Source organism: Panthera leo, chromosome C1, assembly GCF_018350215.1.
Source record: "Panthera leo isolate Ple1 chromosome C1, P.leo_Ple1_pat1.1, whole genome shotgun sequence".
NCBI classification, from domain to species: Eukaryota; Metazoa; Chordata; class Mammalia; order Carnivora; family Felidae; genus Panthera; species Panthera leo.
This window is the reverse complement of record NC_056686.1, coordinates 53,755,002-53,769,777: the sequence shown is the minus strand read 5'-3', so window position 1 is coordinate 53,769,777 and position 14,776 is coordinate 53,755,002. Positions and strand designations below refer to the sequence as shown.

General features: G+C 36.8%; 1 protein-coding gene across 7 annotated transcripts in view; it reads right to left on the bottom strand.

The window, feature by feature from the left end:
- LEPR (leptin receptor) overlaps window positions 1–14,776 on the bottom strand; it is a 190,152-nt gene that overhangs the window by 77,096 nt on the left and 98,280 nt on the right. Inside the window, exon 1 of one of the 7 annotated variants that reach the window (XM_042952037.1) lies at window positions 763–847. The exons of the other annotated variants lie outside the window; for them this stretch is intronic. The gene's annotated coding sequence lies outside the window, so the exon portion shown is untranslated. Of the gene's footprint in view, window positions 1–762; window positions 848–14,776 lie in introns of those variants that run through there. 7 annotated transcript variants of the gene reach the window in all.

Here is a 14,776-nt window from a genome sequence, read left to right as displayed (position 1 = left end):
AATAGCACAGTCTTTTTTTTATAGCTCAGTTCTTAAATTTCTTATTTTCTAAAGCCTTTATCTTTACTATGATGCTACAAAGTCAAACAGTTATAGCATAGGTAATCACTGTACATTTGTTTCCAAAAAAAGAGGAGGAAATTTTCCAGTATGTTTTTGGAAACTCCCACCATTTATTTGCAGATAAAGCAATATTCACATTGGAGAGTTATTAGAGTAATTCAAGGAAAGGTTGACGGCTTAATATATCCAAATGATAGGGTGACTTCAAGAGATAAGCTTTCCCATGAAGTCTCCTCATTTTTAAATACATCATGAATGAGATTATTCTTACCAGTATATCATGAATGGTAGCATAATTTTAATATATTGGGATTCAATTTGTAATGAAACCATAAAGGCTTTTGTTGTTCCAGGGGTTTTTGTTATCTCAAACTGGGGATTCAGTTCACTACACAAAAGTTAATCTGAGTTAAAAAGTTCTGAATTAGGTGTCAGGAGTCTTGAATGTCAATCTAGTCTTTGACCAGCTGTAGGACTTGGCACTTCAACACTCTAGACCTCAGGTTCCTCATCTACAAATCCTCCTGATGGATGAGCTCAACAATCCCTTTCAGAGATGCTCATGATTCTGAGAGATTTTATTTTAAAATAGAAATCACAGCTTTACACAAAGATATTTTCAAATATCAAGTAAGAAAGATGTCTCATAAGTCATTACTGACAATTGGTACCATGTGATGAGTAAACAGAAAAACGTACTTGTTTAGTTCACAACTTAATAACTCTCAGGAGGAAAATGGATGAGTATAAACATTTTGTAGTCTGGTCAATTTGTTTTTCAGCCTCTTGCTTTTTCATCAGAAGTTTGGTTCTTTATATACTGACATCACAGTGTGTCTTCAGGATTTCTAAAAATCAGTTTAGTGTTTGGAATCCTCATTATCTAATCATATGAATTTTTTTTTTTTTTGCTACCTGTTTCTGGTACAACATTTTCTCATAAAATAAACCCAAGAGCAAGTTTCATAATCAGGATGTGTCATAGATACAACATAATCATTTAACTAAGTGTTTTGAATGAACTGACTGGTGACAAGTAATTCAGTCCAACAACAGATTTGACTTACTTTTAACTCAACTGATCTGCTGAGTCAAGTGACCAAACAGACCAGGGTTTTTTTGCTTATATAAGACAAGCATTATTTTCTTTAATGTTCCATGCAAAACACAAACTATTCTGATGGTTTGAATTCTGGTAGTCAGGTTTCACTCTTACATAACAGAGAAATAATCACAGATATGAAAAAGGCATAGATGAAACCTTGAAGAGAGTGTGAAAGGTGGTACCTTACACAGACCCAATGAGACAAATATTTAAATGACCGACACTGTACCAGAAATGAATAATAAGGAGATTTGCAAAAGTACAAATAATACAGAAAAAAGGAACAGAAGTTTTTAAACTGTGAGAAAAAAAATCAAGTAAAGGGAAAACTAATGGTAAGGTGGCCAAAATAAGTATAATACACAAAATGCCATTAATTTGAATTCGGTTTTTAAAGATGAGCTATTGCGGGGCGCCTGGGTGGCGCAGTCGGTTAAGCGTCCGACTTCAGCCAGGTCACTGATCTTGCGGTCCGTGAGTTCGAGCCCTGCGTCAGGCTCTGGGCTGATGGCTCGGAGCCTGGAGCCTGTTTCTGATTCTGTGTCTCCCTCTCTCTCTGCCCCTCCCGCGTTCATGCTCTGTCTCTCTCTGTCCCAAAAATAAATAAAAAACGTTGAAGAAAAAAATTTTAAAAAAAATAAATAAAAAAAATAAAGATGAGCTATTGGGGCACTTGGGTGGCTCAGCTGATTAAGTTTCGGACTTCAGCTCAGGTCATGATCTCACTGCTCATGGGTTCAAGCCCCACATCAGGCCCTGTGCTGACAGCTCACAGCCTGGAGCCTGCTTGATTCTGTCTCTGCCTCTCTCTCTCTCTCTCTCTCTCTCTCTCTCTCTCTCTCTCTGCCCCTCCCCTGCTTGTGCTCTCTCAAAAATTAAAAAAAAGTTAAAAAAAAATTTAAAGATAAGCTATTGATTTCCCTTATGCTTTCTTATGGTCAAATTGGTCAATTACAAATTCAGAGTACTCAAAATAAAACGTAACCAACAGCTTAGGGGAAATGTTCAAATAATCCTAACAGTAAGAACAGAAAGAAATTTTGCCTGAGTAACTTCAAAACAGGTAACATCCTCATGAACACTCTCACAGTACCAGAGTTTCATGTGAACCTCAAAATCCAATAATTTCTCAGCCCCTCCATTGCCAATACCGTATTCTAGGTCACCATTATCTCTTCCCTGGACAGTCGGAAGGGCCTCCTAACTGGTCTCCCTGCTGTTGCCCTTACTCTCCAGTTCAGTCTATTCTCAATGCTGCAGCCAGAGTGGTCTTGTTAACACATAGGTCAGATCATGCCTGTCTTACCCCAAACACGGTCGTACTCTCCTTTTCACTCTGCGTAAAAGTCCGAGTCCTGCACAGAACTACAAGGTCCTGGATCTCTACTGCCTCTCTGACCTCATCAACCACTGCTCTTCTCTTTGTTCAAGTCACCTTCTCAGAGGAGCCTTTCCTGACTAGCCCATCTACAATTTCAACCCAGCATGTCATATCTGCTGAATTTTCTTATTATTACTTCGCACTGTCTAACGTGAATATGACTTGTTTTTCTTGTTTATTGTTTAACTCTCCCCACTAGAATATAAACTCCACTAGACCAAGGGATTTTTTTTTTACTATTTCCTTTCATCATTATATCCTTCTCACATAGAAGCCTGCCTCTCACATAGTAGGGGCTCTCTATACACTCACTGAATGAGTGAGTGAATGAATGCATGATACGACTCTTTCTTGATATATTCTTAAAAATAGGCTGGTAGCATCATACCAAGAAAATAACAGCAATCTTTAAAAGAGGTGTTCTGTGGACAGCAAAGATGTGATACACACACACACACACACACACACACACACACACACACAAATATTATACAACCATAAAAAAGGATGAGACCCTGCATTTGTTACAACATGGATGCGAAGTGTAGTAAGTTAAACTGGGAGAGACAAATACCATATGATTTTACTCATGTGGAATCTAAAAAACAAAACAAATGAATACACAAACCAAAAGTAGAATAAGACCTCTAAATACAGAGAACTGATGTTTGCCAGAGAGGAGCTGTGGGGATGGGCAAAATGGGTGAAGGAGAGTGGGAGATATAGGCTTCCAGTTATGGAATGAATATGTCACAGGAATAAAAGTCATAGCATAAGGAATATAGTCAAGGATATCGTAATAATGTTATATGGTGACAGATGGTAGTTACACTTGTGGTGAACATAGCATAATGTATAAACTTATTGAATCACTATGTTGTACATCTAAAACTAATGTAATTTTATGTGTCAACTATACTCAAATTAAAAAAAAAATTAAAGAGGCATTCTAATAAAAACCCATCTTTGAGAACCAGATTTAATTCCAGAGAAAATTTCAGAATGGTGATTCTTAACCATTTTTAAATATGCATCTTGTTGAGAAGTTGGTGAGAGCAAGGTACCAACTGCCAGGAAGAGACACATATATACAAAATTACGCCTATAATATCAGAGGGTTAACAAATTCTCTGAAATTTATTCAAAGCTCCCATATTAAGTCCTGATGTAGCTAAATGAACAGAGTTCACGCTCCTCCGTCAATCCTCCATAAGTATAGCTCCTATGAATCGAGCCATTGATAGACACCGAATTGTGAGGAGTTTGAGATAATATTGCCTAACATTCCCCCTGGAATGTAGTCATTCTATGTTGACAGTTAAAACACTTAAGTGTTTTATTTGAAATCTCCATAAAGTATACAAAGATTCATCCGCAGTCTGACCTAAATGATCCCTCCATAATACCTGGATGTGCAGTCAGTAATTCAAATTTCACCTTTTTCTATAATTTTTTTAATGTTTATTTTTGAGAGAGAGAGAAATAGAGACAGAGTGCGAGTGGGGGAGGGGCAGAGAGAGAGAAGAAAACACAGAATCTGAAGCAGGCTCCAGGCTCTGAGCTGTCAGCAAAAAGCCTGATGCAGAGCTACAACTCACGAACCACAAGATCATGACCCGAGCCAAAGTTGTACACTTAACTGACTCATAATACAACAGAGTAAGCATATTATATCACTAACTCTTCAGCTATTACTATCATGGAAAATTCTTTGTGTATTTTTATGTATAAAATTCTACTTAAATATAAAGCAGAATAGACTCAATTAATGTTTGAATGAGTGGGAAGAAAAAGAAATTATTTACAACTTGCTCTAATGATCTCACAAAGTCTCTAGTTTGTAGAAAAGTTTATGAGTAAGAAAAGCAATTCTGACAATTCTGTTGTCTTGATGAGTAAACTCAATGAGTTCCATCTGCCACTAATTCTTGCTTTTACTTTCTGCTAGAGAGGCACCCATCTTTCACTTAAAAAACAACATTTAAGTATTTTGTTTAAATAAACAACGAAAAACACTATTTCTTCAAGTGTCAAAATAAATATAGCTTGGTCTAGCTCTACTAACCTTGTTATCTTAGTTCTGTTTACTTTTATTTCTTCACTTAGGACAGAAATTGGTCATGTTATTCCTTCCCATTACGTAGTTGTCAAAGACTTAAATTTTTCTTTAATTTTTATTTATTTATTTGTTCTTATTTTAGAGGGAGAAAGAGAGTATGTGCATGGGGGTAGAGGAACAGAGGGGAAGAGAGAGATAGAATCCCAAGCAGGCTCCACACTCAGGATGGAGCTCGATGTGGGGCCCGATCCCACGACCCTGGGATCATGACCTGAGCCAAAACCAAGAGTGAGTCACTGAACCAACTGAGCCACCAGGTGCCCCTGCTCAACTTTTAAAATCAAGCTTAGAAGATCAAAACATAATATAGGAGTGCCTGGGTGGCTCAGTCAGTTAAGCATCCCACTCTTAATTTCAGCTCAGGTCATGACCCCAGGGTCATGGAATTGAGCCCCATGTTGGACTCCTGAGTGTGGAGCCTGCTTGGGATTTTCTCTCTCTTCCTCTGCCCCTCTATCCCCAGCATGCACACGCATGCTCTCTCTCTCTCTGCACCTCTAAAATTAAAAAATTAAAAAAAAAAACTTTCATCATCTTGGCATAAGCATTTGTCACTTTGAAAACTTAATTTCAAGTGTTTTAATTTCTAATGACTCTAACTGTGTGATCTTGTTGCAAATTAATTCCTTGAAAATGAAGAGGGATGAGCTATGATTCACAGACTTAAGTGCCATAAAGTCAACAAAGTTCAGTCAGAATAGGCATCTTACCTACAAAGTAATTTTAAAATCTCTATATAAATTAACTCATTTAAATATTAACTAAATATTTGGTAAAATATGTTACCACACAGGGTACTAGAAATATAAAAATAAATAAGAAATCATCATATACTTTAATAAGTAACATTGTTTTACGACCTTTTTACATGTCAAAATTTTATAATACCAATATGAATAAAGTACCATGGGACTTCAGATTCAAGACGATAAACTGAATAAACTGATTTTCTTATTCCTGAGATGCCTTTAGAAATACAGAAAGTAAATCATTATCAACCCACTAGAACAGAGAAAATGAGAGGGGACCAGCAGCAAAAAAGAGATTTAAACACATTTCTGGAAGACAAAGAAAAAGTAGAATGACGGAAGTGACTACCTAGGATATTTGGGGAAAGAGCTGTCATCAATGAAGAAACAAATTTATTTAGAAAACTCTGGAGGTGTTCTGAATTGTAAAGGGCAGGGTGACGTGGGGCTGAAAGAAGAGAAGGCTTTGGTTTGTAGATGTAATATCTGACTTCTTTATCCCCTTATAAACAATTCACAGCAGCCAAATCTAACTCCCCATAATTGTCAGAGGAGTGGTTTATAAACAAGCAAGGTAGTTTAAATAGAATAAAAAATTATTAAAGATTATTGGGTACCTCACTGAGCCTCAGTGAGATCCAGTAAACCTAATAAAGCCCTCAGCCAAGAACTACACCCAAAATCCCACGTAAATTGCTCTAGAAAAGACAGCTCTGCCACCACGCCAAGGCATTGCACGTTATGACTGAAATCTCGATGCCTACTACCTCTGAGTTCCTCTGAGGCCATCTGCTCCTCCATATCCCACACTTCTGATCTAAGATCTGGCATGAACACCTCTTATTGATAAAGAATAGTTCACAGTCTGTGTGTAGACAGCCAGGAAATTTGGGAAAATATGGATTTATAAAGTGAGGAATTCCCCAAACATAGACAAAAAACTCAAAGATGACAAATAGCCAAAGGACAAAAACTTGTTCCGTATACTTCCCTATGTTAAAGAGCTAAAACGTGTAAGTTATTTGAGGAGAACTTGGGCTTTTAGTACAGACTTCACACCAACAGGGTAAAAAACTTACATGTTGTGACATTTAGGGGGACAGGCCTTCAGCACAAAAGGTAGCTCCCAAGTGCCTAAAAGAAAGCCTAACAGTTGACAAACACTGCCCATATGCACAGAATTCACATTCCTCCTACTTCTCTCCTTAACAGCCATGCTGAATGGAGACAGGAAGACATCAGCATCATGGAAAAATTGTGTAAAAAGAAGGAAAGAAAAAAGAAAACCTACCACAGGGACCTAGATAAATCAGAACAGAAAAAATAGCTTTAACAAATGTTCATGAGTGTCTTCAAGGACATGTCAGAAGACCTTGCATCCACACTTTCAAAGATTGTTCTGACAAAGGAATCATCAGAGGAAGAAAGAGCTTAGCTGTGAAAACATTTTTCAATAGAAATCTTAGAAAACACATTTGCATAATTAATTCTTCCCCCAAAAGAAATAAAGAGAACAAAATGTTTTAAAAAAAGAAAAGTTCAAATGATCCATATCCAGTCAGCAGTATTTCTAGAAAAAGAGAATAAAGAGAAAATGATCAATGAAATAACATGAAAAACTTTTCCAGAGGTGACAAGAGACACAAGTCTTCAAACTGAAGGCGGGGGGGTCCACCAAGTCCACCAAGTCCAAAGAGAAGGAATAGAAAAATACCCATTGCTAAATATATCACTAAGAAATTGCAAGAGCAAAGAAGATAAGATAGGAAACGTTTCCAGAAAAGAAAAAACCTCTAAAGGTATGAGAAACAGAATGGAAGCAAATGTTTCATACCAAAACAATGAACAGTAGAAGATAATCCAGTAACACCTGATGTAAAATGATTTACAGTGGAAAATGCTATTATTAGCCCGTCAAGCAAGTATCAGAGCACAGCAAATATATTTTCAATAACACAATGACTTAGAAAATTTATATCCTATAAATCTCTTTCTCAGAAATAATTTTATAACATAGTCCAGCAAAATGAGAAGTAACCAAGAAAAAGGGATTCAGGGACTAAAGATTCAGGAAATCATGAGTACAGACTTGACAATGACCAGTACAGATAGCAGATGACTCTCGAAAGTAAACAGCCAGAAGGAAGGCGGGAATTGAGACAACTCAATACATCATATGATTCTGAAGCGGCAAAATTTGATTTAAAAAACAAAACAAAACAAAACAGAGACTCCTGGGTGGCTCTGTCAGTTAAGAATCCAGCTCTTGATTTTGGCTCAGGTCATGATCTGACAGTTCGGGAGTTCAAGCTCCACATCAGGCTCCACGCTACCGGTGTGGAGCCTGCTTGGGGTTTGTTCTTTCTCTCTCTCTCTCCCCCTGCCCCTCCCCTGCTCTCTCTCAAAAAATAAACAAACTTTAAAAAAAAAAAAAAAACAAAACAGAAACACAGAATAGCACAAGGGGAAAAAAGGAAGTCCTATTTCAAAATTGTAGCCACTAGGCCAAATAAGAATATGAGTTCATGGACTTCAAAAAGAAGAACGAAATGGATTCCAAAAAAAATAAAGAGAATGAATAAAAAACTGAAAAATTAAGGATATAATAAAGTAGGCCCACCTACCTTGTCCCAATAAGAAATAAGTTTATTGGAAAAGGCTTACAAAAAGTCCTGATCTAAATATGAACCAAAATAAAATATGGCATAATTTTCCTTTTTAAAGTAAGCTCTACACCCAATGTGGGGCTTGAACTCACGAATATGAGGTCAAGAGTTGCATGCTCTACCTACTGATCCAGCTAGGTGTCTCCAAATGGCATAATTTTGACTAAGCGCTGGAATTAAAGAGTCCATTTGAAAGAAGGAAGAATGGCTTCAACCTTGATTCTAGGAATATTCGCCTTTGGGTAGCTAAGCAGTCATATTAAAATGAAATGAATCCTGGAATGCTTCTTGATTCTGTAGTGAGTGATATTTACGAGGTCATAATAACATTAATGCTATTTATCAATTTTTCAACTGTTTGGCTCAGCCAATACACAAAAAAAAAAGATTTAATTAACTACAATACTAAACATGAAATATAACAATATTCTCACTATACAGTTCCAAAACTTGGGTGGCATATTTATATAAGGAGAGATAGTGGGAAGGCTTATGAAATATGAAATATCCCAACCTCATACTGTAGGAAGTCAACAGAAAATGTCTGTAGTGAATAGAACAGAAATGGTGGAGGGAATTACAAATGTAACCAATTAAAACACTCAGAAAATTAATATAATTATATGTAGGAATGAAGAAAGAAAGAAGGCAAAATTAGTAGGCTAAATTCTCTTCTGTGATGGTGTCTGTTTAAAGTTGATAAATGAAAAGAAATGAAGTCCCTAAAAGAATATTATTTAGCCCAGCATAGGTAGTCAGAGGTCTAAGAACCAAAACCAGAAATGGATCAAGTTCGTTGTTCCCAAGGTCAGCGCTGGCACAGTGAGGGTAGAGGGGCAGGGGGACTAGAACTTTTTTTTTATTGCAGTAGTTTTTTGTCACCATGTGCATGGATTATTTTCATGTATAATTATTATTTAGTCCTTTTAATTAAATAGAGGGCTATGAGATTTCAGAGAAAATAGCTACTAACAAAGTCCTAGGGGCCAACAAAAGGTTCACAGAAGTAAATTTTAGTTGAACTCCAACAAATACAAAAGAAGACAGGAGTGTTGTATTTCTTCTTATTTTAAGGTTCACAATATTTTAAAACCTCCAACATCAAAATCTTTGTTAAAATCAATGTCATCTCACAACTACCGATAGCCTAGTAGCAGCTGTGATCTAGTTGTCATTGATTGCCTACAGACAAACTGGGGCGCTTTCCTCCTGACAGACTTGACAATTTTAACCCATCAATATTTCGATCAACAAACTATTTAAAGGCCGTCTGAGGAAGGAATAGGAGCCCTGAGCATTGTCTGAAAACCTTATGTTAACATCTTATGGGAAGATCATATAAAGAGCCAGCATAAAATCTGCAAAATGGACCACACTGGTAGAAAATCTAAGAAACAACAGTGAAGCATTGTTTTATAAAGTGCTATATCATAAATACACTTGATAACCCAGAATATGCTACCGTTTAGAAAAATATTGACATCAACAGCACTGAGTTGAAAAGCAATTTAAAAAACCCCACCAGATTCTGAATATGAAAAAGAATTCCTTAACCAATTTCTTTGATCTGTACTTTTCTTATGAGAGTGATATGATTTAAACAAAAATCTTTACTTAAATAATTCTAAAAGAGCTCTTCCAGTAGATATAAGACAAAAATTCTAAAGAAAGAGAAAGCATTGTCAAATATATAGGCAGAGTCTTTTCTTTCTTGGACATACAAAAATGGTAGTATATCTTAAAAATCCATGATGTCTAGATTTACAGAATTACAACTATCTAGACAGAGTGGTAATTAGGAGAAATCAGACAGATTCCTTCTTGTGTGGAGAAATCATAACCAGTGCCACAGAAGAGGGTCAAGTTGACTGCCCCCTTGAAGAACAGGAAGGCATATGAAACATATTTTAAGTATTAGAAGAAAGATACCCACAGGACCTATGGTCCGTAAAAACAAATAAGCCAAAGAATATCAATCACAGACAATAGGAACTCCTATGTGAGAACTGATTTGCACATTGAGAATCAAAAGACCAAGAAACTGCCTGCCCAGATGACTGTTTCACACAGAAAGAACATTTTTTACATCCTGCTTGTTCCATGCAAAAACCTTCTCTCCCCCCAAATCAAATCTGTGACTAGCAGTGCTGTTATTAGACACTCAGCTCACTAGAGATACAGCCAGCTACCTCCTGCATATGTCTAACATGATAGGTATATGTCATAATTCCAAAAGATAGCATCTTAACAATATAGCAATTACAATTACTGGTTGTGTATTATGTATACGTCAGTATGTTTTCTCTCTCTGCTTAGTGTGTGTGTGTGTGTGTGTGTGTGTGTGTGTGTGTGTGTGTATCTATGTGTGCTTATAATTTATTTCCTCTCTCATCTCCTGACCACTGACCAGACTGGTTCAGAAATTTTGTTGGTGCATACAAAAATCTAATTGTTCAATGATCTCATGTTCATAGTTTCTCAATTTTCATAGGTTTAGACACCCAAATAACAGCTGCTAGTTAAAGTAAAATGAGAAAATATAATTCTGAGAAAAACTAAGTTGTCCTATGCCTTCACAAAACAAATATTTGGTAGCAGCTGTTCTTAAACATGAGTTCACATTTTTAAAGCCTATTATAATACCAATATAGAAGCTCCTGAAGCTCTATTTATCTTAAATCTTTAGCCACTATCTAGTAAAAACAGATAAAAATGTTTATGTTCCCATAAACCTTAAAGAAATTATTGGCCCAGGAGTAAAGCCTCTCTCTCTCTACCCCCTACTCCTTCTCTTTCTCTTTCTCATTCACTATTATACCCATATGAATACACATTTATAAGTCTATATTGTTTCTGGATTTCTTCCCATTAATTGGCAAAGACTTTAAGATGAGTAACACGATGCCCCTTAAGAGAGTCTCTAGTTAAGTCATCTTCTTTTGCTAGTCCATAGTACTCTAGTGTGATTCAAATACATGACTCTATCTTCAGGATCATCCACTCGCCCACCAGGCAGGGGCTTCCCAAGCTCTGTGCTCTCCTGGGCAAGTCTCCATGCTGTGCTAGCCAGGGCCACAGCTCACACCCAGTGGAGCAGATCACTGAGAGACTGCACTAACTGAAAGTAGACTATATTCACTTTGGGGAAGACTTTACTTGGTACCCATAAGCCTACTAAGTTAATAGAAGAATGTGTGACTTGCTGACTTTCATTCAATGAGAATCAATATCCACAAAAATTTCTTATAGTCTACCTTGAACATATTAAGTGTTCACAGTTCTGAAAAAGATTTTAAACTTCCAAGCCCATGAAACTTAAATTTGACAGTAATTTTCACTACATATCCAATATTGCTATGTCTAATGAGCTTGGCATGTTGGCAATGTAGGTTCAAGGGTCACACTGCTGGCGGAATATAAAAGGATGAAAGCTGCTCTGGCATACAGTTTGGCAGATCTTTAAGTGTCAAACATAGTGTTGCCATATGACTCAGCAATTCCACTCATAGGTATATACCCAAAAGAGAGAAAAACATATATTCACATAACAATGAGCACACATATGTTAATAGCAGCATTATTCATAATAGCCAAAAAGTGGAAACTACCCAAATGTCCACCAACTGATGAATAAACAAAAAGTAGTATACCAATATAATGGAATATTATCTGGCCATAAAAAAGGAATGAAGTACTGACCCATGCTACAGCACAGATGAACACCGGAAACATGCTCAGTGAAAGAATTTGGTCACTAAAGGCCCCATGATTTTATTTACGTGAAATATCCAGAATAGACAAATCAGTAAACACGGAAAGTAAATCAGTGATTTTGAGGGATGGGAGGAGGGGGGTTGGAGAGTGAGTGCTAATGGGTACAGAGTTTCTGCAGAGAGTGATAAAAATGTTCCAAAATTAGACAGTGGTGATGGTTGCATAAATCTGTTAATGTATTAAAAACCAGTGAATAGTATCCATAAAAAGATGAACATTATGAATGTGAATTACAGTCCAATGGAGCTATTATTTTGAAAATCTGTTTAAAGGTCAAGTTTATGTCCATATGGCATCAATAAACAATGAATTTTTTAAAGATATGGTTTAAAGTAATTTTTTAAATATGCGGTTCCTGTAATAAAGAAGATGTTCAAGAACTCCTAAGGAAAACATCAGACAAAATTTACATTTCTTATATCAGAGAAGACCTATTATACTAGGAGACAGTCATGGATTCTAGGACCAAATATTTAAGAGACATCAATTTTGGAGCACCTGGGTGGCTCAGTTGGTTAAGCCATCCAACTCTTGATTTCGGCTCAGGTCATGATCTCATGGTTCTTTAGAGAAAGGCCTGGGTTGGGCTCCACACTGTCGGCAAGGAGCCTGCTGGGATTCTCTCTCTCTCTGCCCCTCCCCCCCAAAAGAAATAAACTTAAAAAAACAGTTTTTGCTTTAAAGGGGAATGAAGAAATGGCTTAATCTCACAAAGACATAATGCAAGAGAATCCATGAAAGAATGCCTCTTAAGTGAATACAACATTTTTTTTAAGGTAAAACTAAATTTGTGATCAGGAAGGAACAAGCAAGAAGTTTCTAGATGTTGGCATGTTCTCTCACTCATGATAAGGTATTTGCCTTATCATCTGTTGGAATGATGTGTTATATTATTGGTCAACCAGCACATTTTTATGTACCCCTTCTCTCTATATATGTCATATATATATATATATATATATATATATATATATTCAAATGGTTAAAAAATTAAAGATGAATAAGATCACGTGTGTGAAAAGACAACAGATAATATCACCATTGCGTCACAAAAGGTTTAATAAAAAGTATGTGAGAGGAAATATTCCAAATTATAACCAGGCCAAATTTGAATTGAACCTCCAAAAGGTTACATGTACTAGGTCTGTCCAATAGGTAAACATTTGTGCCTGTTTTAATTAAAAGCGGAATTTGTAAATCACATAAAATCTTAAGAATTAGAGGAGACCATAAGCCCTTTTCTTCATTTTCAACTCCACAGGATATGGTTTTGGTTTTTTTTTTTTCTTTTTCATATGTGTGTTTGGTTCTCAGTATGAAAAATGCAATACAGTACCTGCCAAGACAATTCTTCTTTATTTTTTTTCTGGATATTTTAGAGTTTTATTTCCAAGGCCCCCAGAGAGATTGCTTTTCACAAACAAAAACCATTTGATTATATAATAGTGATCTAAGTGTAAAGACATGACTGGTTTTTTTCTTGGTAAATTCATCACAAAAGATGAACAGTGCTTCGGCCAACCATGGGGACGCTCCCAAGCCGTGAATGAATTGGCTGTAGACCTTAAGCAGTCAGATCCATCTACTGTTTTCCAATAAGCGCCTAGAAGGCAGGGTATTTGAGTTCAACTACTCTCTATTCATTCAACAACCAATTCACGTAACTCTTTGAGCATCTCTCTTAAAGGAGATGATCATCTACTTCACCAGAGAATATGAGGGAAGACAAATGCCAGATTGACTGACGATACTTCCAGCCCACAGGGGAAAAAGCAATGAAAATAAGTGGCTGTGTTCATAGAAGAACAGTGTACTTCAAATCCATTCCACTCTCCCAAACTACATGCGCAGCACAGGCTGGGTGGGAACACATTATTTTATTTTACATCAAAGCCGCCAAAAGGAGGCTGAAACACTTTTAAATCTATTCTTTTTTAATTTTTTGTTTTTACATTTATTCATTTTTGAGAGACAGGGTGAGACAGAGCACAAGGAGGGCACGGGCAGAGAGAGAAGGAGACACAGAATCTGAAGCAGGCTCCAGGCTCCCAGCTATCAGCATAGAGCCTGACGCGGGGCTCGAACTCACAAACCGTGAGATCATGACCTGAGCCCAAGTCGGATGCACAACCAACTGAGCCACCCAGGCGCCCCCACTTTTAAATCTAACTACTGATGACTGCATCTCCAATAATTTGATGTTACAAGTAACAACAAAAGCCCCTCTTTCTCACAGCCTCTGTGCGCTTAAACAGACCAACGGCTGTCTGTCGTTTTTATCCAAAGTAAATAAAAGGCTCACTGACACTGTAGCACACACTTCTCTGACAACTGTATGTGTGTGTGTGTGTGTGCGTGTGCGTGTGTGTGTGTGTCAATTCCTAATTTCTGGTTTATCTATTTAGTTAACCTTTGCTATTTTCTGGGCTTCATTCCAAGACAACTAAAGTGCATTACTAAAATTGGCATCTCTGGTATTGAGTTTAATTTCAGAGAGGTTCTGAAATGGTCTGAAACCATTTTTTTAATATTCTGCACACAACTTTATGCTAAAAAGTAACAAATGTTGGTCAAGACGAGTAATTGATAGGAAAGGTGCAATTTTGTTTTCCTCCAAAACAATTTTTACTTCCTCCAAATATACTGAAAAGAGAGTAAGTGCAGTGCTAAGGCCACATGTTTCGGTTGCAGTGTCATAAATATTGCCTTCAAGTTGAACATAATTCCTTAGAGTGAGAGATGATCTAAATATTTACATATAAACTATACATTTCTGAACTCTTTTATAAGCCTTTTTCTCTTTTTTTCAAGTTTATTTTGAGAGAGACAGTGAGCGCTCTCTCTCTGAGAGAGGGAGAATCCCAGGCAGGCTGGCAGGCAGATCAGTGGGCAGAGCCTGAGGTGGGGCTTGAAACTCAT